The 23,374-nt window shown below is 42.7% G+C and overlaps 1 long non-coding RNA gene across 2 annotated transcripts in view; it reads left to right on the top strand.

Annotated features, from left to right (window-relative positions):
- Nucleotides 1–22,646, top strand: part of LOC113258981 (uncharacterized) — a 53,597-nt gene extending 30,951 nt beyond the window's left edge. The window contains exon 5 of one of the 2 annotated variants that reach the window (XR_008957982.1): nt 10,208–22,646. This is a non-coding gene — a long non-coding RNA (uncharacterized LOC113258981). Of the gene's footprint in view, nt 1–1,851; nt 2,710–10,207 lie in introns of those variants that run through there. The other variant, XR_008957981.1, reaches the window with a different exon arrangement.
- Nucleotides 22,647–23,374: the final 728 nt, after the last annotated feature.

Here is a 23,374-nt window from a genome sequence, read left to right as displayed (position 1 = left end):
AGGATTGCTGGGACAGTTAAATGAGATAACAATATTTATAAAGTAGTTGGCATTTAATGGGATAAATAAATGGAAACTAATGTTATTGTTTATATCCAAAAATAATAATGTGTGAGTTCATAGCAAAAACTTTACAACATAGGTATCTCTCCTGTACGTCAAAGGCATTTTTGCCCAGAGCACAAAGCTCCAAGTATTAAGTCAAGTTCTAAAGCCCAAGCAGCAAAACAACACCCAGGGAGTGTGTCGATGTAGCTCAGACCTTCTGGAAACTGGGTGTTTCCAGAAGACACCCAGTCTCCTTCTCACCTCAATATCTGTGTTTCCTTGCCCTTCAGCCTGGAAGCTCTTACTCCAGCTCTTCGCGTGGCTGGCCTCTTATCTTTTAGTTCTCAGCTTCGTATCGCCTCCAGAGAGAGGCCCTTCCTGACCATCTTGGCTGAACTAGGCTGTCCCTTCCACCCGTCCCTGCGACAGCACCCCGGCTGTTTCCTGCAGAGACGTGGCTGCAGCCTGATCCGCTTTACCTTTGTGTTTACTAGTCGGCTACCAGTCCTTCCCACTGAGCTGCACAAGGTCAGGGGGCCCGTCTGTCCTGTGGAGCCCTGAAGACCCACTGCCTCGTGCCTACCCAATGGCCAATAAGTACTTGTGGCAACAATCCGTTAGTAAACATGGTTCTGAATGTCACAGAAATAGGAGGAAAGCCAAACTTCTGAGTCATTCTGGGGCCCTTGCCCGGGTGTTAACTCCTATTCCACCCACTGGATTGTCCCCTTGGAACCCACTGCAGACTTATTCTCTGGGTTCCTGCTGGCATATGTCAGCCGGGTCCTGCAGCTCCTTTGCCGTTTATCCCTCTCTTCCCTTAGCAAACCCTTCACTTCCCCTTTTGAATTGTACTACAGTCTGATCCTAGAATTGCCTGGTGGCCAGGAGAGACATGGGGGCAAATTCTGAGCAGGGCCAACATCGTTTTGTAAGCTACTCAGCATATTTGAAGCTTCTATGTAGTTTTCAAGCAAGGAGAAGTTCTTCTATCTTCCAACAGGGGAGCGGGCCATCTCTGTAGGTCCCGAGTGTTCAAGGGAATCTTGGTGATTGAGGCCCTTGAGTGTCTAACAAGTATCTGTGCTCCAAGTCTCACGGTCCCACTCCTTTGCTCTGAGGACCTGGAGGCTGTCAAAGGGATTTGCCCAGGCCGAGAAGTCACCTTCCCTGAAGTTCTGCCACTCTTAATTAAAGTTCATGTCCGGTCTTCAGCTCCACCATCCCTCTGGTCCCCAGCGATGAGGGTATCTTTCAAAGCTGCCAGTGAGGCCCTGAATGTCACATTTGGGTTTCAGTTGGTTCATATTCGCTTTGTACCTGTTTTCTACGCTGCTCAGTACACCAGTGGCGCTTGGCAGCAGCCTCCCAATTCCACAGCCTTCCAATGTACTCTGTCTCCAGTGCACTCGAACGCTAGACGCTGTGGACAGGTGCGTGCATTCCCTGCGACCTATGTCCTGTCTTAGCTCAGCACGGGGGAAAGTGTTGATAGCTGCCCTGCAGCCGCATGCCAGAGACCAGCTCCAGTGAAGAGCCCGCTGGTGAACGAGCACACTGCAGGCGCCACGCTTACCCTCAGACTTACAGGACTATCGCTATCAGCTGTCTGGGTTACGCTTGGTAGAAATTCAACAGAGTTCCCAGGTACAGAGGGTAAATTGCATCAAAGTTTGGTCCCCCCAAATCCAATTAAAATGACCGAATTTTAAAAAATTTATATATATATATATATAATGTGTGTGTGTGTGTGTATATATATATATATATATATATATATATATATATATATTTTTTTTTTAGGGGGTAGAGAAGCAGAGGGAGAGAGAGAAAGAATCTTAAGCAGTCTCCACGCCAGACATGGGGCTCTAGCACAGAGCCGGACATGGGGGTTCCATCTCACAACCCTGAAATCATGACCTGAGCCGAAAATAATGACTGAATTTTTTAAAGGCCTCTAAGATAGGAGAAATGGGTGGAAGAAATGACAAGAACAAAACTGGAAACTTGAAAGATGGTGGATGGGCTGTAGAAGACTTAGCAGGCCTCCCACAACCAAGTTACTTTGCCGGAATCAGCAAAGCCAAGGGGCAACTTGTTTTATACTGAAAGTCCTCAAAGTCTCAGGAATTAGCAGCCTCAGATTCTTCCGGAAATGAGGTGAAGAAGAGAGACTGAAAAAGGAAGATGCATTGAACGTTTATTGAAGAATCAGAACGCCAGAGCCCTTTGACCTCTGAGAAGCTGTGCTTCTATTCCTCTTTCATTGGAGGTGTATCCTCAAGAGAGTAAAACCAGTTTCTGGCTATGGGACCCCCAGCAGGGTCCAAGTTGGGGGGGACCTTATGGGAAAGAGTGAGAATGTATGCACGTGGAGCCCTCTCTGCTCATCCACCCTGTTCTCCCCGGCTCCGTGAGCTCTAAGCTGCCACTTTATTCCTCAGAGGACTGGAAGAATCTTACCTGACCAGCCCAGGGGGAAAAAACTGGAAGCAGTGGCATCAGAGTTTCCCTAACTGAACTGCCCAGCCCGATCTCTCTACAGTGATAGTTGATCCCCAGAACTGTAGATCCAGACATACCAGTCAATGCATGTTCTCTGGAGATGTGGAAATAGATACCCATGTGCCCAGTAAATGAAATAAAAATGATTGTCTTAGGGCAAAGGATTGATGTTTTCCTTAGTAAACCATAAGAAAGTATTCGACATTTTAAACGGCATGCTTTTTACAAGTTTGACACAGCCTTCGGTTCAGGTCATGATCTCAGGGTCCTAGGATCAAGCCCCACATTGGGCTCCCTGCTCAGCAGGGAGTCTGCTTCTCTCTCTCCCTCGCCCCCTTCTCTCTCCCCCTGCTCGTGTTCACTTGTGCACTCTCTCTCTCAAATAAATAAAATCTTTAAGAATAAATAAAGTTTGATACAATCAAAATCTACCCATTAGGATGACTATTATTAAGACAAAACAAAACAAAAAACTTGGGAAATAAATAGTGTTGGCAAGGATGTGGAGAAATTGGAACCCTTGTGCATTACTGACATGAACGTACAATGTGAAGTCACATTGCAAAGTTTGGAGTTCCTCAAAAAGTTAAACATAGATGTACCATATGATCCAGGGATTACATTTCGAGAACGTAAACCCAAATGAACTGACAGCAGGGATTCAAACAGAAACTCATACACCAGTGTTCCCAGCAGCAATATTCATAATAGCCAAAAGGTAGAAACAAACCAAATGTTCATCAACAGATGAATGGATAAACATGTATACGTAAAGTGGAATATTATTCAGCCGTACAATGGAATGAAATTCATATATACACTACAGCATGGATGAAAACATTATAATAAGAGAAATAAGCCAGACAAAAGGCCAAATATTATATGATTCCACATATAGGAAGCACCTAGATTAGGCAAATTCGTCGAGACTGAAAGGAGAAGAATAAGGTTAACCAGGGGCTGTAGGGAGGGCAGGATGGTGAGCTGTTGTTTAATGGATACATAGTTTCAATGTGGGATGATGAAAAGGTTTTGGAAAGAGGTAGTAATGATAGTTGTACAACACTGGAATGTACTTAATGCCACTGAATTTTTTTAAAAAGGTTGTATTTAAGAGAGAGAGAGAGAGAGCATGAGCTGGGGGAGGGGAGCATAGGGAGAGGGAGAAGCAGACTCCCCACTGAGCAGGAAGCCTGACTCCAGTTGGGCTCAATCCCAGGACCCCAGGATCATGACCTGAGCTGAAGGCAGATGCTGAACTGACTGGACTGAGCCATCCAGGTGCCCCCAATCACATTTTAATAGACAAGTTTAAATATATGTGTATAGAAAGGAAGATTGAAAGGAAAAATATAAATTCTCCCTGGGTGGTGAGATTAGCTAAGATTATTTTCTAAATAATCTACAGTGAATATATATTACTATTGTATTATTGTTTTTTAACTAGATAAGTATGTTTTTTGAAATTGGACCAGCATTGTCAGGAAAGATATAAACTCAATGCCAAACAATGTCTTCGTCTATTCACTATGCGCCCTTACCAGAAATACTATGAGCAGTTCTAGGTACCTATGACCACTTGAGAATGCCTCTCCTTAAAAGAATAAAAGATCTATGATGTGAAAAATATTCTGTCATTCTAAATTTGGTAATGAGAAATGATGAAGGAAAATGTGTACTCCTGGTCTAAGGCCTCCTTGAGGATTTAAAGACATCAGGAAGGACGATTATAGGCTGCAGAGGAGAACTTTGGAAAAGGGAGTTTAATAGTAAAAGAAATATGAATTGTTTTAGAAACACTATGTCTTGAAAGTATGGGTAATATGTCAACCAGAAGATGAAGACAGGCATGAATGAAATACCTTGCTTTCAAGATGACAGAAGTCCAAGACAGAAAATATCTCCATCCGGAACAAGGGAGCTGCTCGACCGACAGTAGGGAAGCTAGCTCTAGAGAGAATCATTTAATCACAGAACCAAGTGGAAGGCTTGGGGTCTGTGCCTTTTATCTCAAAGGAGCTGGAAGAAATAGCTCTAGAGTTAGATTAAATGTAGAAGTCAGGATGGATTAGACAAACTGAAACTGAGAGTCCTACCTGTAAAAACCCTCAGTACCTATTAATTTTCACCAAGCCAAAGTGAAAAATGAGATCATGTGTGTAATTTTCTGGGCTTTAGTCATAACCATGGACTAGGGTATGTTGTGGATTCCGGGCTGGACCCTTGAGGCCATGAGGCCAACAACATTGGGAAGAAGGGAAGGTTGGAGAGAAAGGGACATGGGAAGTTCTAAAGTTTGGGGAATCTTTGGTTACTTGCTGGGATTTGCATGAAGTAATGAGCGCTGGCATCCGGAGCATGGAGCTTTAGGGAGATATTAGCACGGAGCACCCGATGGTGCCCCCAGCAGGAGCTCACTGACGGTTTCCATCCTGACACCACTGCAGGACAAAGTCCACGCTCAAAATAGCTTTCCTTCTGCACTTTAAGGGGTCTTTTATGGAAGAACATTCTGAAGGAGAGGTGAAAGAGAAAAGATTATGGACTGCATGTTTGGAAGAACTCCAGCCGACATCCTGCCAAGCCCTCTGCAGTCTCAATGCCGCCATCCCCCATTGCACTGGTAGAGTGTTACCTAAGCGGTGAGAGTGGCTTGGCTACTAAGTGAAGGGATTACTATCACTGTCTTTGTTTCATCATATCCCCGCGCATCCTGAGAAGGACATCCTGGCCACCGTACTTCAACCAAGCAAACTGACGAGGGCGTTAGGAACTGGCTTTGTGACTTGCTGATGAGAAAGGTAGAGATCTCAGGGTGTGATGTCAATCTAGATGGCTCCGAAAGGGCACACACAAGGAAACACACACTCTGCTCACCAAACCCTAGAATAATGAGACGAAGGGGTATTCCTAGGAGTTTGAAATTAATTTTTGAGTAAATGAAATGAGAGCAGTAAATTTGGGAAACTTCTTACCCTAAGTAAGTACTTGCAGGCGGCAAGTATATAGAAATATATATTTATTTACTGTAGATTATGTGATAAATGCTGGGAATAAAGTCAGTCCTTCCACTCATGAGGCTTATCTAAATGGGGAGATAAATGTGAAATAATCCCAAAAGTAATTAGCTCAGTTGTAGGAAATCAGAAAAAAAATTGAAAGAACATAGTGATATGAAAGAAAGTCCTTCAAAAATGTAACAACATCCAAAATACACTAACATTGATTTCCTTATTGGAGGGTTTTCTTTTGGGGGGGCACCTGAGTGGCTCAGTGGGTTAAGCTTAGGTCATAATCTCAGGGTCATGGGATCGAGCCCCACATGGGGCTCCACACTCAGGGGTCAGTCTGCTTGAAATTCTCTCTCTCCCTCTGCCTCTTCTCCTCCCCGGGCTCACTTGCTCTCTCTCTCAAAAAAAAAAAAAAAAAAAAAAAAAGGTTTAAAAAATTTCTTTAATTAGAGGGAGAGAGAGAGCACATGGCTGCACATGTGAGCAGGATGGGGAGGCGCAGAGAGAGAATCTTTTTGTTTGTTTTTGTTTTTTCATTTTTTAAAACATTTTTTATATAAATTCAATTAATTAACATATAATGTATTATTGGTTTCAGAGGTACAGGCCTATAATTCATCAGTCTTATATAACACCCAGTGTTCATTACATCACATGCCCTCCTTAATGTCCATCACCCAGTTACCCCATTCCCCCACCCACCTCCACTCCAGCAACCCTCAGTTTGTTTCCTATGATTAAGAGTCTCGTATGGTTTGTCTCCCTCTCTGGTTTCGTCTTGTTTTATTTTTCCCTCTCTTTCCCTATGATCCTCTGTTTTGTTTCTTAAATCCCACATATGAGTGAGATCATATGATAATTGTCTTTCTCTGATTGATTTATTTCATTTAGCATAATACCTTCTAGTTCCATCCACATTGTGGATTGCCATTGGCAAATGGCAAGATTTCATTTTTTGATGGCTACATAAAATTCCATTGTCTACCACATCTTCTTTATCCCTTCTTCTGTCAATGGATATCTGGGCTCTTTCCGTTGTTTGGCTATTGTAGACATTACTGCTATAAACATTGGGGTACAGTTGCCCCTTCAGATCACTACATTTGTATCTTTGGGGTAAATACCCAGCAGTGCAATTGCTGGGTTGTAGGGTAGCTCTGTTTTCAACTTTTTTTTTTTTTTTAAGATTTTATTTACTTATTTGACAGAGAGAGACAGCCAGCGAGAGAGGGAACACAAGCAGGGGGAGTGGGAGGTGAAGAAGCAGGCTTCCAGCAGAGGAGCCTGATGTGGGGCTCGATCCCAGGACTCTGGGATCATGCCCTGAGCCGAAGGCAGATGCTTAATGACTGAGCCACCCAGGTGCCCCTCAGTTTTCACCTTTTTGAGGAACCTCCATACTGTTTTCCATAGTGGTTGCAACCAGTTTGCATTCCCACCAAGAGTGTAAGAGGGTTCCCCTTTCTCCACATCCTCGCCAACATCTATCATTTCCTGACTTGTTAATTTTAGTCATTCTGACTGGTGTGGGGTGGTATCTCATCACGGTTTTGATTTGTATTTCCCTGATGCCGAGTGATGTTGAACATTTTTTAATGTGTCTGTTGGCCATTTGGATGTCTTTGGAGAAATGTCTGTTCATGTCTTCTGCCCATTTCTTGATCGGATTATTTGTTGAGTTTAATAAGTTTTTTATAGATTTTGGATACCAGCTCTTTATGTGATATGTCCTTTGCAAATATCTTCTCCCATTCTGTTGGTTGTCTTTTGGTTTTGTCATCTGTTTCCTTTGCTGTGCAAAAGATTTTTCTCTTGATGAAGTCCTGATAGTTCATTTTTGCCTTTCTTTCCCTTGCCTTTGGCGACATGTCTAGCAAGGAGTTGCTGTGTCCGAGGTCGAAGAGGTTGCTGCCTGTATTCTCCTCTAGGATTTTGATGGATTCCTGTCTCACATTTAGGTCTTTCATCCATTTGGAGTCTATTGTCATGTATGGTGTAAGGAAATGGTCCAGTTTCATTCTTCTGCATGTGGCTGTCCAGTTTTTCCAACTTTGTTGAAGAGACTGTCTTTTTTCCATTGGATCTTCTTTCCTGCTTTGTCAAAGATTAGTTGACCATAGAGTTGAGGGTGCATTTCTGGGGTCTCTATTCTGTTTCACTGATCTGAGTGTCTGTTTTTGTGCCAGTACCATGCTGTCTTGATGATCATAGCTTTGTAATATAACTTAAAGTCAGGCAACGTGATGCCACCAGTTTTGGTTTTCTTTTTCAACATTCTTTTGGCTATTCGGGGTCTTTTCTGGTTCCAGGGCAGAGAGAGAATCTTAAGCAGGCCCCAGGCCCAGCATGGAGCCCGACCTCAGGACTCTAAGATCATGACCTGAGCTAAAATCAAGAGTTGGCCACTTAACCGACTGAGCCACCCAGGTGCCCCTCCTTATTAAAGGTTTTAATGCCTCCAGTTTTCTGTGCAGTTTCCAGGTTTTCTAGAAGTAGGATGTATATGAACTTTTCAGATTAAAAAAATGTTTCCATGTAGATTGATCCCGTATTATGGCCTCTTCTTCACTGAAAATGGTGATTATCAGGCAGGGAATTTAGGACAAAAGATTTAGAAAATATTCATGAGACTCAGGAACAAAACTGTTTTTCCAATTTCAAGGTTTCATCATAAGCATTTAAATATAGTTAATGACAAGTTAACACCATCTGTAAAACCAAAGCTGCTGCTTACTTGGCTAGATGCAATCAATATTTGTTTACCGTTGTTTGAGCCTTTCTTCATGTACCTGGGCACTTTGTTTCTTGCAAGAAATCAGTGTCTGTAACCAAAAAATGACTGTGAAATGGTTTTATTTAAATCAGCCTTTTCTGGTTATTGAACAATTTCACATGAATAAATTAATCTTTATGCACATGATGGCCTATCTGAAATAGCTTCCCAATTCTTTAAAATGTCACAGGCACTTCCTAGCATAAAAGTACTAAAGGTGTTTTGCTATCACATGGTTTATTAGCAGAATAGGAAAATTAGTCTTATCCTAAGCAAAAGTAGAAATGTAATTAGCTGAATCAAGCAAAGTGTGACATTTGCCCGTGAACTCTTTCTTCCAATAATATATCTATTTTGGGAAATCATAAGACTGGAGCAAGACAAAAATATGAGAACATATTAGGCTTCTCGAACTAGTTATTGTTAAGTATTAGGAAATGAATGTGGCTTTTATCTGTGACTTTTTCAAGATCCATATGAAAAGAAAGTAATGTATGAAATGAAAACCTCAGTCAGCTATGAATAGCAACCGTCTGGGAGTGTCACTCACGGTAGTTGGTTAGGTGAAAGACGGGATGTACTTGCTTCTCCCTTGGCGCTCCTTTCCCTCTGTGGCTCGACGCGGCATGCCTGTGGAGTGCACCAGCCTGCCCGTGCCCCCTGGGGATTGTTCCACTGCCCTTGGAGCCCCAAACCCCTGCGCTTTAAAATGTTCAAAATGTAAGAGCTGAACTGTCCCCAACCTGCCCCTTAACCTTAAACTTGCTGAACCTCTAGTTCCAGGATAAATTTGTTTATCTGAGGTCTAAATTTGCTAGGACGGGAAGTCTTTTGTGTTTATTTTCTCACATTGAGAATATTTACCGAGTTAATCACGTTGGAGAGCCTGACCCTATTGCATAGTGCCCTTTGTTTCAGATAGAGCAAAAGACATTTTCCACTGCGGAGGGAGCTATTGTGCAAGATTTCATAAGGTGTCGGGGGGACAATTTTGAGTGCCTGATATTTCTTTCATGTACGTGTTCAGCTTTGTGTGTGGGCCTGCGTGCATGTAGAAAACAGAAAATCTAGATTCAAAGAAAAGGCACAGACAATGTTTAAAGTGCTTCTTTATTTTTTTTTTTAAAGATTATTCATTTATTTATTTGACAGAGAGAGAGAGAGCACAAGTGGAGGGGATGGGCAGAGGGAGAAGCAGGCCCCCGCTGAGCAGGGAGGTCAGACTTGGGACTGAACCCCGGGACCCAAGGATCATGACCAGAGCCGGAAGCAGACCCTTGACCGACTGAGCCCCCCAGGTGCCCCTCAAGTGCTTATTTCTGAGGACTGAGGTTATCTTCAATATGTTCCTCTCTATTTTCTGGATTTTTTGCGGTCAGCATACCTTACTTCATCATGAGGAAAGAAAAGTTATTTCCCCCAAAATGATTGAGCATTTTGTATGAGCGCGGTACTGCACTAAGTAATTTGGAAAATAAAAAGATCAGACTTCCTTCCATTTGAAGCCTTCAATAAGACATAAATCAATTGATATACTGTGTGATAAATTTTTATTGCCTGTTATGTGTCAGGTAACTCATTTTACTTCATGTAGTCTATCTCCTTGAAGCCAATCATACAGAAAACATGTAAGTTCACTCGATGGTATATTATTCAGTAATTTCAAGTCATGTTGATGATGAACATAGGGATGTATATTTTATAATACTGAATTGCAAACACAAGATAAACACGAGCAGAAAAAGGCATGCATAAAGACCACGTGGAAAGCAGTCATTTCTTCCTACCTTTTAAATTTACTATTATGAGCATGTATCCTTCTTATAATGGGAGAAAATTTAACTTTTAATGATTTTAATATATTTGACAGCCAAAGAACAGTTTTGTCCTGACTTTGGGGTCATGATATGCAGTGTGATGGACATTCAGTGGAAAGGGAGACCCATGTGAGGTGGGGAAGCTGGAGAAGGGCCCCCCGAGGACTTCAGATGAAGGGGACATTCCATAATGATGTGAACAGAGGACATTCTAGAAAAAGAAGGAGCTTGTGCAACAGCAGTGAGAACCGGACCATTTGTGTGACACTAGCTTGCTCATACGGTGGCCATCATGGATTGAGTGAGGTGGTCCACCCGGCATCATGTCTGGAAGAGAGACATGCAGAAAATATTTGCCATCGTGATGATGGTGACAGTGAGAAGAGAGAGAAAGACTCAGGACAGAGTCCAAAAGAATGGACAGCAAACCTGGTGAGAGTCTACTTCTTTGAATGAAATAGGAGCGTCACGTTGGCCTTCATTGCTTCTTACCTCAGAGGTCAGAAGGAGGGCGCCTGAGGCCGAGCAGCCACTGGGGTGTGGGGGCAAGTACAGAGACCAGTGTGGACATTTGGAATTAAAATTTTAGTGGGATATGTATCATTAGTAGTCAATCGGTGTGAAATCCAGCAGGGTGGGATCTGGGAATGGTCTGCACAAAAGCAGGCATTGGTTTTGGTTGCCTTGTGCCTTGGAGCTGGCCTGTGGTTTAAGGTGGGCGAGGGGAAGTGAGGCCAGCTCAGGAGGCAGAGAGACAGGGGTCAATGAGAGGGAGCGGGCGCCAGAGACACAAGAGACACGGGCCTTGCTCAGCGACCATCATCCTCCAGGCGGAAGGGCCTGAGGGGAGCGGAGTGAGGCAGGGAGGGGCTGCCGCCTGAAGCGTCCTGCCTCCCTGGTGTTGCGTCTGACTGCAGTACACTGTCACGGAACCACGGCCTTCTCTGTGCACTTGGCTGGTCTGCTCAAAGGGAGGCCTTGACCATGAGCTTGATACCTGAAGGCCACTTGTTGGGGGCCAATGATTACCCCTGAGGCACTGGATGTAGATCAGCAGTTAGACTGGAGAGCAGAAGCTCAGAGCCCCTTCTCCGGGAGTGGGGAGCAAGCCTGGGCAGCGGCCTTGCAAGTCAACCTAAGTAAGAAGGAGGGAAACATGGAGTGGAATTCTCAAAGAGCAAATGGCAGCCTCAGCCCTGGTCTTCTTTTCCCTTTCCGCGGCTTTGTCATTTAGGGATTGAGAAGCTGAGTTGAGTAAAAGGCTGAGAAGAAAAAGAAAAGTTAGCCTAGGCGGGGCACCTGGGTGGCCCCATCCGTGCAGCATCTGCTTTCGAGGCTCAGATTATGATCCCAGAGTCCTGGGATCGAGTCCTGTGTTGGGCTCCCTGCTCAGCAGGGAGTCTGCTTCTCCCTCTCGCTCTCCCTCTGTGCGCACGCTCTCTCTCTCTCTCAAATATATAAATAAAATCTTTAATAAAAAAAGAAAAGTTAAGCTAGCGACGTGTTGGGAGAGGCAGGATCTTCTCTAGTTCCAAAAGCCGAGCTGAGGTACCATGTATCAGGCATTTTCTCCATGCCAGGCCCTGTGCTAACATTTCACATCATGAACCGCTGTGCTCCTCACACAAACCCTTAGACAGGGAGTCTTATCAGCCTCGTCCCAGCTGAGGACAGAGGCTGAGGGAGGCCAAGCAGCCTCCCTAGGTCTCCTAGCAGGTGAGCAGCACAGGGAGCGCGTGTGCGCGGTCGTCCTGCCACAGGCAGTGGCTCTCTCCCTGGGCCTTACCACCTCCTGGTGCTGTCACCTCAGAAGAAAACCATCCGCCTCTGCAAAGCTGAGAATGGTCCACGAGATGCCTGCCACCAAAAAGCACAGAAGTTAAAAAACAGCCAGAAATAAAAGGAATAAACTAATACAGTAGTGGATTAATCTCAAAAGTATGCTAAATGACATATCTGATAAAGGTTTAGTATCCAAAATATATAAAGAACTTAAAAAACTCAACACCCGGGCACCTGGGTGGCTCAGTTAAGTGTCTGCATTTGGCTCAGGTCGTGATCCCAGGTCCTGGGATTGAGTCCCACATCCGGCTCCCTGCTCATCCGGGAGTATGTTTCTCCCTCTTCCTCTGCCTGTCCCCCAACTTGTGCTCTCTCTCTCTGAAATAAATAAAATCTTTAAGAAAATAAATAAAATAAAACTCAACACCCAAAAAACAAATAATCCAATTAAAAAATGAGCAGAAGGCATGAATAGACATTTTTCCAAAGAAGGCATACAGATGATGGGGCACCTGGGTGGCTCAGTCAGTTGAGCATCTGAATCTTGATCTCAGCTCAGGTCTTGATCTCAGGGTCATGAGTTCAAGCCCCATTTGGGCTTCATGCTGGGCATGGCACCTACTTAAAGGAAAAAAAAAAAGACATATGGATGGCCAACAGACAGATGAAAAGATGGTCAACATCACTCATCATCAGGGAAATGCAAATCAAAACCACAATGAGATGTCACCTCACACCTGTCAGAATGGCTAAAATCAACAACACAAGAAACAACTGGTGTTAGGATGTGGAGAAAGGGGAACCCTCGTGGACTGTTGGTGGGAATGCAAACTGGTGCAGCCACTGTGGAAAACAGTACAGAGGCTCCTCAAAATGTTAGAAATAGAACTAGCCTACAATCCAGCAATTGCAACACTGGTGTTTACTCAAGAAATACAAAAATACTGATTCGAAAGGATACATGCACCCCTGTTTCCTTCAGCATTATCAACAATAGCCAAATTGTGGAAACAGCTCAGTGTCCATCAACTGATGGACGGATAAAGAAGATGTGGTGTATACACAGTGAAATATTACTCAGCCTTAAAAAAGAATGGACTCTTGCCATTTGCAGCGACATGGACGGAGCTAGAGTGTATTATGCTAAGTGGAATAAGTCAGAGAAGGACAAACACCATATGATTTCACTCATATGTGGAATTTAAGAAACAAAACAAATGAGCATAATGGAAAAAAAGAGAAGCAAACTAAGAAACAGACTCCACTATGGAGAACAAACTGATGCTTACCAGAGGGGAGATGGGTGCAGGGATGACTTGCTGTGAGGAGCACGGGTGTCGTATAGAAGTGTTGAATCACTATATGGTACACCTGACACTAAGATTACACTGTATGTTAACTAACTGAAATTTAAATAAAAATTTTTTAAAAAGTACTATGCTGAGTGAAAGAAGCCAGACACGAAAGAGGACACATATGATCCCATTCATGTAAATCCTTGGGAGGCAAATTCTAGAAAAAGCAAAAGTATAATGACAGAAAGCAGATCACTGGTTGCCTGGGGATGGGCAGGGACAAGGGAACCGACTTTTTAAAAAGAAAGAAGTTTTTAGCATGGTGAGAAATTCTGTCATGAGTGTGGTGGCGGTAACTCAATTTTGTCAAAATTCATCCAATTATGATCTGAAATGGGTGAGTTTTATTGTGTGTAAGATATGCTTCAATCCAACTAACCAACTAAAGTTCCATCTCTTAGTAAATTTCCTCAAAGAGGTGTTACTGTTAAGTTTTGCATTTAAGTTATTAGTGATATCTGTTTCAGTAAAGAAGAATATTCTCATGATGGAAAAGTATTGTTTGGAAACACCAGTGGTACTTCTGGAGGCACTTTGGGATAAGAAGTGACCAAAGAACTCAGAAAGACCAAACTACACACAAATGTAACTGTCTATGGTCTCCTGGTGGGAGCAACATAAAATTTCATTTCATTACTTCATTCAGCAAATATTCATTGTGTTGAATGATTTACGACTGCCATTTTTGTAGGTCAAACATGGTCATATGTTAGCAATTCCAAATGGTTCAGCCAAATAGCCGAATACAATGTGCTCAAGTAATGATCTGGGAGCTGGGGATCCAGTGTTACGTAAGGTGGACAAAGTCCCAGCCCTTATCTTGCTTACGTCCGGTGGCCCAAGACATGAATAAGCAAAGACACAAGTTAACAAAATCATCCCCAACTGTGATAGGAAAGAAACAGGATAATCTGACTGGCACTTACTTGGGGCGCCGTGAAAGCTACTTGGGAGAAGATCAGAAAAGGTGAGAGAGGCGGAGCATCAGGGGAAGATAGGTTTAGGAAAAGGGAACAGCAAGGTGGGCGAAGTTGAGGTAGGATGAAAACACAGATGGGGCTGTGCTGACCAAGGGGCCTCGTTATTACAGTGGATCGGAAAAGTAAACAGAAGTGAGCTCTGCAGAGCCTCGACAGCTTGGAGAAGGAGTATGGATTTCATTCAAATTCAGACACAGTCACTGAGGGCCTTTGACCAAAAGGGTTAACATGATTCCGTCTATGTTTTAAAATACAGTTTTGTGGGTAGAGGAAATAAATATGTGATGTCCTGATTGTGGTGGTTACATGACTATGTATGTTTGTCAAAAGCCATTGACTTGTACACCTTTTTTTTTTAAAGGTGAATTGGTGAGGTTTACTCTATGTAAATTATACCTTAATAAACCTAACCCAAAAAATAAGACAACTCTGAGCTGATGTACTAAAAATAATTTCTCTGGAAAATGTTTATGGGAGGAGTTTAGGGCTTGGGTTTGTTTGTTTTTGGTGACATTGTTTGTTGATTGCTTTGCCTACGTAAACTCTGTGCACGTATGATTTTTAGTAAAACATCAAAGTGAAAAAAGATAACTCTGGCTACTGAATGGAGAATAGATTATAAGACAGAGTAAAGGGTTATAAGGCAGGGAGATCACTGAGGGGACTGTGACAAGAGATCACAGTGGCTTGGCCTAGGGTGGTGGCAATGAAAGCAGGAGATGCTAGAACATAAAAATCTCATTCAGACGTAAGACTGACAAGACTTGCTGCTGGGTTGGATGTGGGCAGAGGGAATCAGGAAGTGGAAATCGAGGATGACTTTTCGAGTGGGGGGGTGTCAGCATGGATGGGGCAGGGTTGGCAATTGAAGGGTTTGTTTTGAACCTTTAAATATTTGAAATGCCTATTATTTATCCAAGTGGAGGCATCAAGAAGGCAGTTGGACATATGGGCCTGCTGCAGAGGGAAGAGAGGAGGACCGGATTTGGGTGTCCTGGTGTTTACGTGGTATTTAAAGCCTTGGGCCTGGTTGAGATAAAAGGTCCGCGGAAAGGATGTAGGTAGAGCAGAGAAAAGGCCTGAAGCCCTCCAGACTTGGGGTTTTGGCAGGCAAGGGGAAAACGGCCAAGCAGGGAGAGCCACATGGCCACTTCCCAAGAAGTATGTGTATTTAACCCTTTGAGTGTTGAACCTGTGTATTAGCTTGGGCTGCCACAACAAAATACCATAGTCTGGGGCTTAACAACAGACACTTATGCTGTCATAGTTCTAGAAAGGCTGGAAGTCTGAGGTTAAGGTGCCAGTATGGTTTCTGGTGAGATATTTCTTCCTGGCATGCAGATGGCTTCCTTCTTGCCGCGTCCTCCCATGGTGGAGAGAAAGACAGAGAAACAGACAGAGAGAATGAATAAGAGAAAGAGAGACATTTCTTCCTCCTATAAGGCCAAAGTCCCCTCAGATTAGGGTCTCACTCTTAGGAGCTCATGTAACCTTAATTGTCTCCTAAGGACTGTATCTCCAGATCCAGTTACACTGGAGGTTAGGGCTTCAGTACATGAATGTGGGGGGACACAGTTCAGTCCCAGAACCCTGTCAGTAGGCATGAAGGTGACTAGGATGCAGACCACGGCTTGTCACGTGGCCAAGCTCCACGGCAAACCGACAGCGATACAGGGAGTCTTTAGCGTTACCCGCCCCCCGCAGTCCCCACAGGCAGGATGGACTGTCCTTGCGACAGGTGGGGGTACGGACAACAAGCAGGATTCCGGGGCCGTGTATGATACGATGAGCCTGGGTCAGGTGCTGCTGTGAGCACCGTTGCCTTGATGGCCTTGGCCCGGCCTCACGACCATGGAGAGCATGGGGCTCTCTGCTCAGCAGGGAGTCTGCTTCTCCCTCTCACTCTCCCTCTGGTTCTCCACCCCCCAAATAAATAAATAACATCTTTTAAAAAATAAAAAAAATTTTTAATTGTTTTTTTGCCATTGAGTTGTAGGAGTTCTTTATATATTTTATAAATTAACCCCTTATCAGATATATGATTTGCAAATATTTTCTCCCAGTTGGTAGGTTGCCTTCTCTTCTTTGCTGTGCAGAAGCTTTTTAGTTTGATATAGTTTCATTTGTTTAGTTTTGCTTTTGTTGCCTTTGCTTTTGGTGTCAGATCCAAAAATCTTCGCCAAGATCGAGATTGATGTCAAGGAGCTTACTGCCTATGCTTTCCTCTAGGAGTTTTATGGTTTCAGGTCTTAGGTTCAAGTTTTTAACCTATTTTGAGTTTATTTTTGTGTATGGTGTAAGATAGGGGTCCAGTTTCATTCATCTGCATGTGACTGTCCAGTTTTCCCAACAGCATTTATCGAAGAGACTGTCCTTTCCCCATTGTATATGCTTGGCTACTTTGTTGTAAATTAACCATACATGCCTGGGTTTATTTCTGGGCTCTCTATTCTGTTCCATTGATCTGTGTGTCTGGTTTTATGACAATACCACACTGTTTTGATGACTTTATAGCTTTGCAATGTAGTCTGAAATGTGGAAGTGTAATGCCTCTAGTTTTCCTTTTTTCTCAAGATTGCCATGGCTATTCGGGATCTTTTGTGGTTCTAAACAAATGTTGGGACTGTTTGTTCTATCTCTGTGAAAAATGTCATGTAAATTTTTATAGGGATGGCATTTCATGTGTAGATTGCTTTGGGTAGTATAGACATTTTAACAATATTAATTCTTCCAGTCCATGAACATGTAATGTCTTCCCATTTATTTGTGCTAACTCCATATTAATTTAATTAATTACATCTTCAATGATCCTCTTTCCAAATAAGGTCACATTCTGAAAGATCAGGGGTTAGGACTTGAACAACTCTCTCTCTCTCTCTCTCTCTCTTTTTTTTTTTTTTTTTTTTTTGGTGGAAGGTACATAATCCATCCCAAATAGGAGCTGTGTAGATAGAGTTTAAAATCTTTTTTTTTTTTTTAAGATTTCATTTATTTATTTGCGAGAGAGGGAGAGAGGGGGAGAGGGAGCCTGAGCAGGGGGAGGGGCAGAGGGAGAAGCGCACTCCCCGCTGAGCAGGGAGCCCAATGCAATGTGGGGCTCCATCCCAGGCCCCTGGGATCATGACCTGAACTGAAGGCAGAAACTTAACCGACTGACTTAACCACCCAGGTGCCCCTGGAGTTTAAAATCTGAAGCATAAGTATCCCTTTTCAAATCTTTAATGCACAGTCCCCACTTTTTTCAATCCTAACATCCCTAGAAAAATTTCCTGACGGCAAAGTTCCTTCCTCAGGCTTTCTCAGTACCAGATGTTAAGTCCTCTAGAAAATCTGCAAATGGCAGAGGAAAACTGCAGAGAGTATAAAGTTCTCAAGTGCAGCTAACTTCTACTCTGAAATAAAGCAACGTCAGAATTTTTTTCAAGTTCTGTAATTTCAAAAATGCCAACAAACACTGTTCATAGTGTTGGAAACTGTCATTTCCCTTTTTTTTTTCCCCATTCTGGAAGTTGGACTATAAAGTCAAGTGCTAATTACATAAAACATTATTCTCTGTTAATAAATGTTTTGAGCAGTTTTGCCACCTCACATAAATATAAAGACAATATTTAACTTAAGGTGACATTTCAAATGCATACAGAAAAGATGGGTTACTTAATAAATGGTACAGGGACATTTGACTAACCATTTGGGAAAAAATAAAGGTAGATGCCTACTTCACAAATTAAACTTACATATAATTGAATTACAGATCAATTTTTAAAATTAGATAAAATAAAGCATAAAATAACTATGAGACAATATAAGTGAATATTGACTGTATTTTGGGATTGGAAAGTTTTGCTAATTACAAGTGCAAAGATATAATCCATAAAAAGAAATATGAATCAGTTTAAATACATAAAATCTAGAACTTATTTGTGTATATAAAAAACAGCATTAACAACATGGGGGGAAAAGGTGTGTATTGTATATGACAGATATGTTTATATTTTTCATATAAGAACACAAATTGCTAACAAATTCATTCTCCAATAGAAGAAAGGTGGAAGAATTTTATTTTATTTTATTTTGTTTCATTTTATTTCAAGATTTTATCTAAATTCAAGTTAGTTAACATATAGTGTAGTATTAGTTTCAGGGGTAGAATTTAGTGATTCATCACTTGCATAGAACAGCCCGTGCCCATCACAAGTGCCCCCCTTCATGCCCATCACCCAGTTACCTCATCCCCCCCCACCTCCCCTCCAGCCACCCTCAGTTTGTTCCCTATAGTTAAGAGTCTCTCATGGTTTAAGACAGCAGAATTTTAAAAGGCAACCCACAGAAGAAGAAATACAGCCGTTAAACATTTGAAAAGATACTTGTTCTCATTTAAAAGAAAACCAGTTAATTAGGATCTCTAAAGCCTCATTCAGTTCTAACACGCTATGATTCTGAATATAGAGGATTCAGTTGGCACATTTTTGCATATTTTTGCTCTTCAATTCACTTTCCAGTGCAAAATATTTTAATCTCTAATACAAAGTTTAATAAAGTCACTTACATCTCATTTACCGTATCTTTAATAGAAAAATCTGCATCTTTTAAAAACCAACTTTATGAGGATCTTTTGGTTGCATAAGCTGGAATCCCAACTCAAATTTGCTTAAAAAAAAAATGAGCAGATGTCTACCACCTCCACACATTCCTACATCCTCACTCTCTCTGTGTTTTGAAACTCCAAATGAGCTTTCTCCAAAATATGAGGGCAAATTGACCTAATTCCTCTCTCCTGCTGAATGGAGGATACTTCACTTCTCACCCTTACAACTAGAAAAACTCTAAGTAGGAATGCCCTGATGGCCTGTCATGGCCTCCAGGGACTTCCATTTCTAGAAGTTTCTAGAAGACAATCCATTTCTCTCTGGAGCACCTTAAGAACAGCAACTGTGTGTCTAGAAGTGCTTGTTTCTGTCAAGCCTCCAGGTGGTATGGCAGTGTGGTGGTTATATTTTCGTTTGCCCAGGCCTCTCTCCCTCCTCCTCTTGGGTCCCTTAGGCACTCACCCTCTCTCTCTGTGATCCAGGCAGGCCTGTCAATCACAGCATATTCCCTGACCCCCAACCCCAACCACACTTCACAGAAAGGATTGTGACCCACGCTGACCAATCAGAGTGTTCCCAAGGTTGGATTAATAGATGCCAGGGGAGATGTTCTCTTCCCCCTAAAGGAGGTAAACTTGGTATGAGAAGTTGGGCTGCTGGTGGCCAAAGAAAGCCATTTGCCCCAGGAGAAGACAAAGCATAAGACAGAGATGGAGGTGAAAAGAGGGACAGAGAACAGGTGACATCAGTTAAGCCTACATAGACAAGAGTTCTAAAGCCATTCTACCCCCAGACTTCCCATATATATAAACCAATAAATTACATTTTTTTGCTTATTAGCTTGAATTGGGTTTCTGTCATTTAAAACCAGACAACCCAGGGCGCCTGGGTGGCTCAGTCAGTTAAGTGTCTGCCTTTGGCTCAGGTCATGATCTCAGGGTCCTGGGATGGAGTCCTGTGTCAGGGTTCCCTGCTCAGCCGGGAGCCTGCTTCTCCCTCTCCCTCTGCCCCTCCCCCTGCTCCCGCTCTCTCGCTCTGTCTCTCTCAAATAAATAAATAAAATATTTAAAAAAAAAACAATAAAACCAGACAGCTCTAACTTAGGGTACTTCTTGCTTTCAGGGCAGCTCCCATGGGCCTAAGTTGTTCAGCCAGTCTTCCTCTTATCTTCTAAGCTACTGTCCTCTACTCTCTTGGGAGTGTGACTCTATGTGTGTGTGTGAGAGAGAGAGAGAGAGAGAGAGAGAGAGACTGTGTGTGGGGGGGAGATGCTTAAGGGTTATCAAATGGTTTCCATAACAACAAAGAATGTGGTTGGTTGTTTTTTTCAAAAATTCATTTTTCATTTCCAAAGAAGTGGGATATATTTTCAACACACACACACACACACACACACACACACACACACACTCATTTCATTTCTGTTGGGCCCACTGATCCATGGATTCACCCTGAAACCGAACATCTCTTTCCATTCTGGTAGTCAGTTCAGACATGACCCCAAACTTAGCAATTTAAGAAAATAAGCATCTCATAGTTTCCGTGGTCAGGAGTCCAGGAGCCACTCAGCTGGGTGGTTTTGCCACAGACTCTCTCACCAGGCTGCAGTCAGGGTGTCAGCCACGACCAGAGTCATCTGCAGGCTTCACTCCAGGGAAGCATTTCCTTCCAGACTTGTTCCCATGGCTGTTGGCAGTCCTCAGTTCCTCACTTTGTGCCTCTCTATAGGCTGCCTCGCAGCACGGCAGCTGGTTCCCCCAGTGTGAGCAATTTGAGAGCGGAAGAATGAGCATGCACGCCCAGGACAGTAGCCACAGCCTTTTACGAACCAGATTGCAAAAGTGCCAGTGCGTCACATCTGTCGTGTCCATTGCTTAGAGTTGAGTCCCTAAGTCCAGCCCGCACTAAGGAAGGCGGATTAAGCCCCTTCTCTTTAGGGAGGAAAAGTGAAGATTTTGTAAGGACATATCTTTAAAACCATCACAGTGTTGGAGGTAACTGACTCCCCCAGACAATCTGAGTTCTTTCCAAAATACCATGATCTGGGGCGCCTCGGTGGCTCAGTCGGTTAAGTGTCAGCCTTCAGCTCAAGTCATGATCCCGGGGTCCTGAGATGGAGCCGGGCTCCCTGCTCAGCGGGGAGTCTGCTTCTCCTCCCTCCCTCGGCCCCTCCCCTGCTCATGTGTGTGCTCTCTCTCTCCCTCCTTCTCTCTCTCTCTCAAATAAGTTAAGATAAAATAAAATAAAATACCATGATCCCTTGACAAAGGCTAGTCTGAGAAGTCCTAAAATGGGAAGGAGAGTAAATAAGGGAATGCAGTAGGAGTAGGGGGGATGGTATTCCAGGCAAAGGAGGAATACCCCATCATGCACATACCCCGCAACACACCTGAAGTTACCTTCAACCGTTTCAGATAAGAAAATGGCTAAGAAACTTACCCTTTTAAAACGGGAATTAGACAGGTCCTACTAAGTATAGTTCAACCAGTCAGAATTCGAACTCAGCCAGGAGATTACACTAGGTGGGAAAATGGCAAAATTGTAACAATATGCAAACATGTTGATTGCTCTGAGTTGCAAAGCAACCTCATCTGGCCAGCGGTATAACAAGAAGATTTAAGGGCTTTCCATTCCAGAAAAAGCAGGATTCCAGAGGCGTAGAAGAGCTCACCTCAGCTCAGCTACTCACTCCCTTTGTCACCTATGCTCATACCACACCTGGGACTCTGGGTGGGCACAGTCTTGTTCCATCTTCATTCCAACCCAGTAGAGCTCTCCTCTAAATTCCGTAAACAATATTTCTGTGTATCACTCGTGTTCTGAGTAACAATTTCATTTTTTAACAGTTTTAAAAAATCACAATTATTATTTTTTCATTTGTGAATGTCATTTACAGGCAGTTCCCATGTTTAGATGCTTTGAATTCTTTACTTTCTGTAGACCAGTGCTTTTCAATGTTAGCTACCTATTAGCATCACCTAGGAATGTCTTTCCATTCCAGGACTCAACACAGGAAGTAAAAGAGAATACTGAACCAGTTTCAACAACTAAGAGTTAATGGTTTTTGCTAAATAAAATTTCCTTAGTGGGAAGATAAGATTAAGAACTATCACTTAAGAATCTTTTTACTCCAACCATGGCTTACGTACTAACAGCAGCCTTATCACCTGGGAGCTTGTTAGAAATGCAGAATTTCAGGCCCCACCTCTGAAGCAGAGTCTGCATTTTAACAAGGTTCCCGGTGATTCACAAGCCCACTAACGGTTTTGTTTTGTATCCATTCGTTTTATTATGAAATATTTCACATATATAGAAAAGCATATAAATAAATCTCCATGTGGCTGACATTTTGCCTTGTCTTAAGATAAAGACTACAATGAAAAGAGATGAAGAAACAATTGAGGACCCCTTTGTGGTCTTTCTAGAGTCTGTTCATCTGCTTTCCTTCCCCGGGGAGGTTGTTCTGAAACCTCCCATCCATGTTTTCACATCTTCATTGTCTTTTTTCCGGCTGCTCTGTGCTTCTGAACATTACATCTGCCTTATTTCTCTGTAATTACTACTGTGTGTATTCGTTTCACATTCTGTGTTGGGAGCATCCATTCTGACTGATGTAGTTCAAATTCATTTATTCAGCTGTAGTGTCATATTCTATTTGTGAATACACCACATATGATATAATTTATCATGTGTTTTGAAGTAATAATCCCCAAATTCAAATAGTTTTCCATTTTCACTGTTACTATGTTGAAATAAACATGTTTTTCTGAAATAAACATTTTATCCTGGCTTCCTTGTGGACTTGTGAAAGTGTCTCTACAGGGCACGTATCTACAAGTAGATTTCAACTTCACCAATTTTGTTAAACTCTACTCTAAAACCACGGTGCAAATAAGTAAAGCCACCACATCCCAATATCTTGACCAACACTTAAGACTGTCCACAGTTTTTTTTCTGATCTAGGATAAGTGACATATTGATTTGCATTTCTGTGATTATAAGTATAATTGATAACCATTTGTTGGTTTAGTGGACCTTTGTTTTGCTTTTCTGCCAAATAATCAAATTCCTTGTCCATTTTTTTTTTAAAGATTTTATTTACTTATTTGACAGAGATAGAGACAGCCAGCGAGAGAGGGAACACAAGCAGGGGGAGTGGGAGAGGAAGAAGCAGGCTCATAGCAGAAGAGCCTGATGTGGGGCTCAATCCCATAACGCTGGGATCACGCCCTGAGCCGAAGGCAGACGCTTAACCGCTGTGCCACGCAGGCGCCCCTCCTTGTCCATTTTTTAACATATAAGTACTTCAAGCTAAAAAATTCCATCTAAGTAGTAATTTATCTGTAGTCTACAAATTTTAATATGCTGTGTTTTCATTTTTATTCAGTTAAAAAGAACGTCTAATAGGGGCGCCTGGCTGGCTCAGTCAGTGGAGCATGCGACTCTTGATCTCAGGGTCCTGAGTTTAAGTCCCACATCGGGCAAAGAGTTTACTTAAAAAATATTTTTAAAAAGAA

The sequence above is a fragment of the Ursus arctos genome, unplaced genomic scaffold, assembly GCF_023065955.2.
Source record: "Ursus arctos isolate Adak ecotype North America unplaced genomic scaffold, UrsArc2.0 scaffold_7, whole genome shotgun sequence".
Classification (NCBI taxonomy): domain Eukaryota; kingdom Metazoa; phylum Chordata; class Mammalia; order Carnivora; family Ursidae; genus Ursus; species Ursus arctos.
This window is presented reverse-complemented; position numbering and strand designations above follow the sequence as displayed.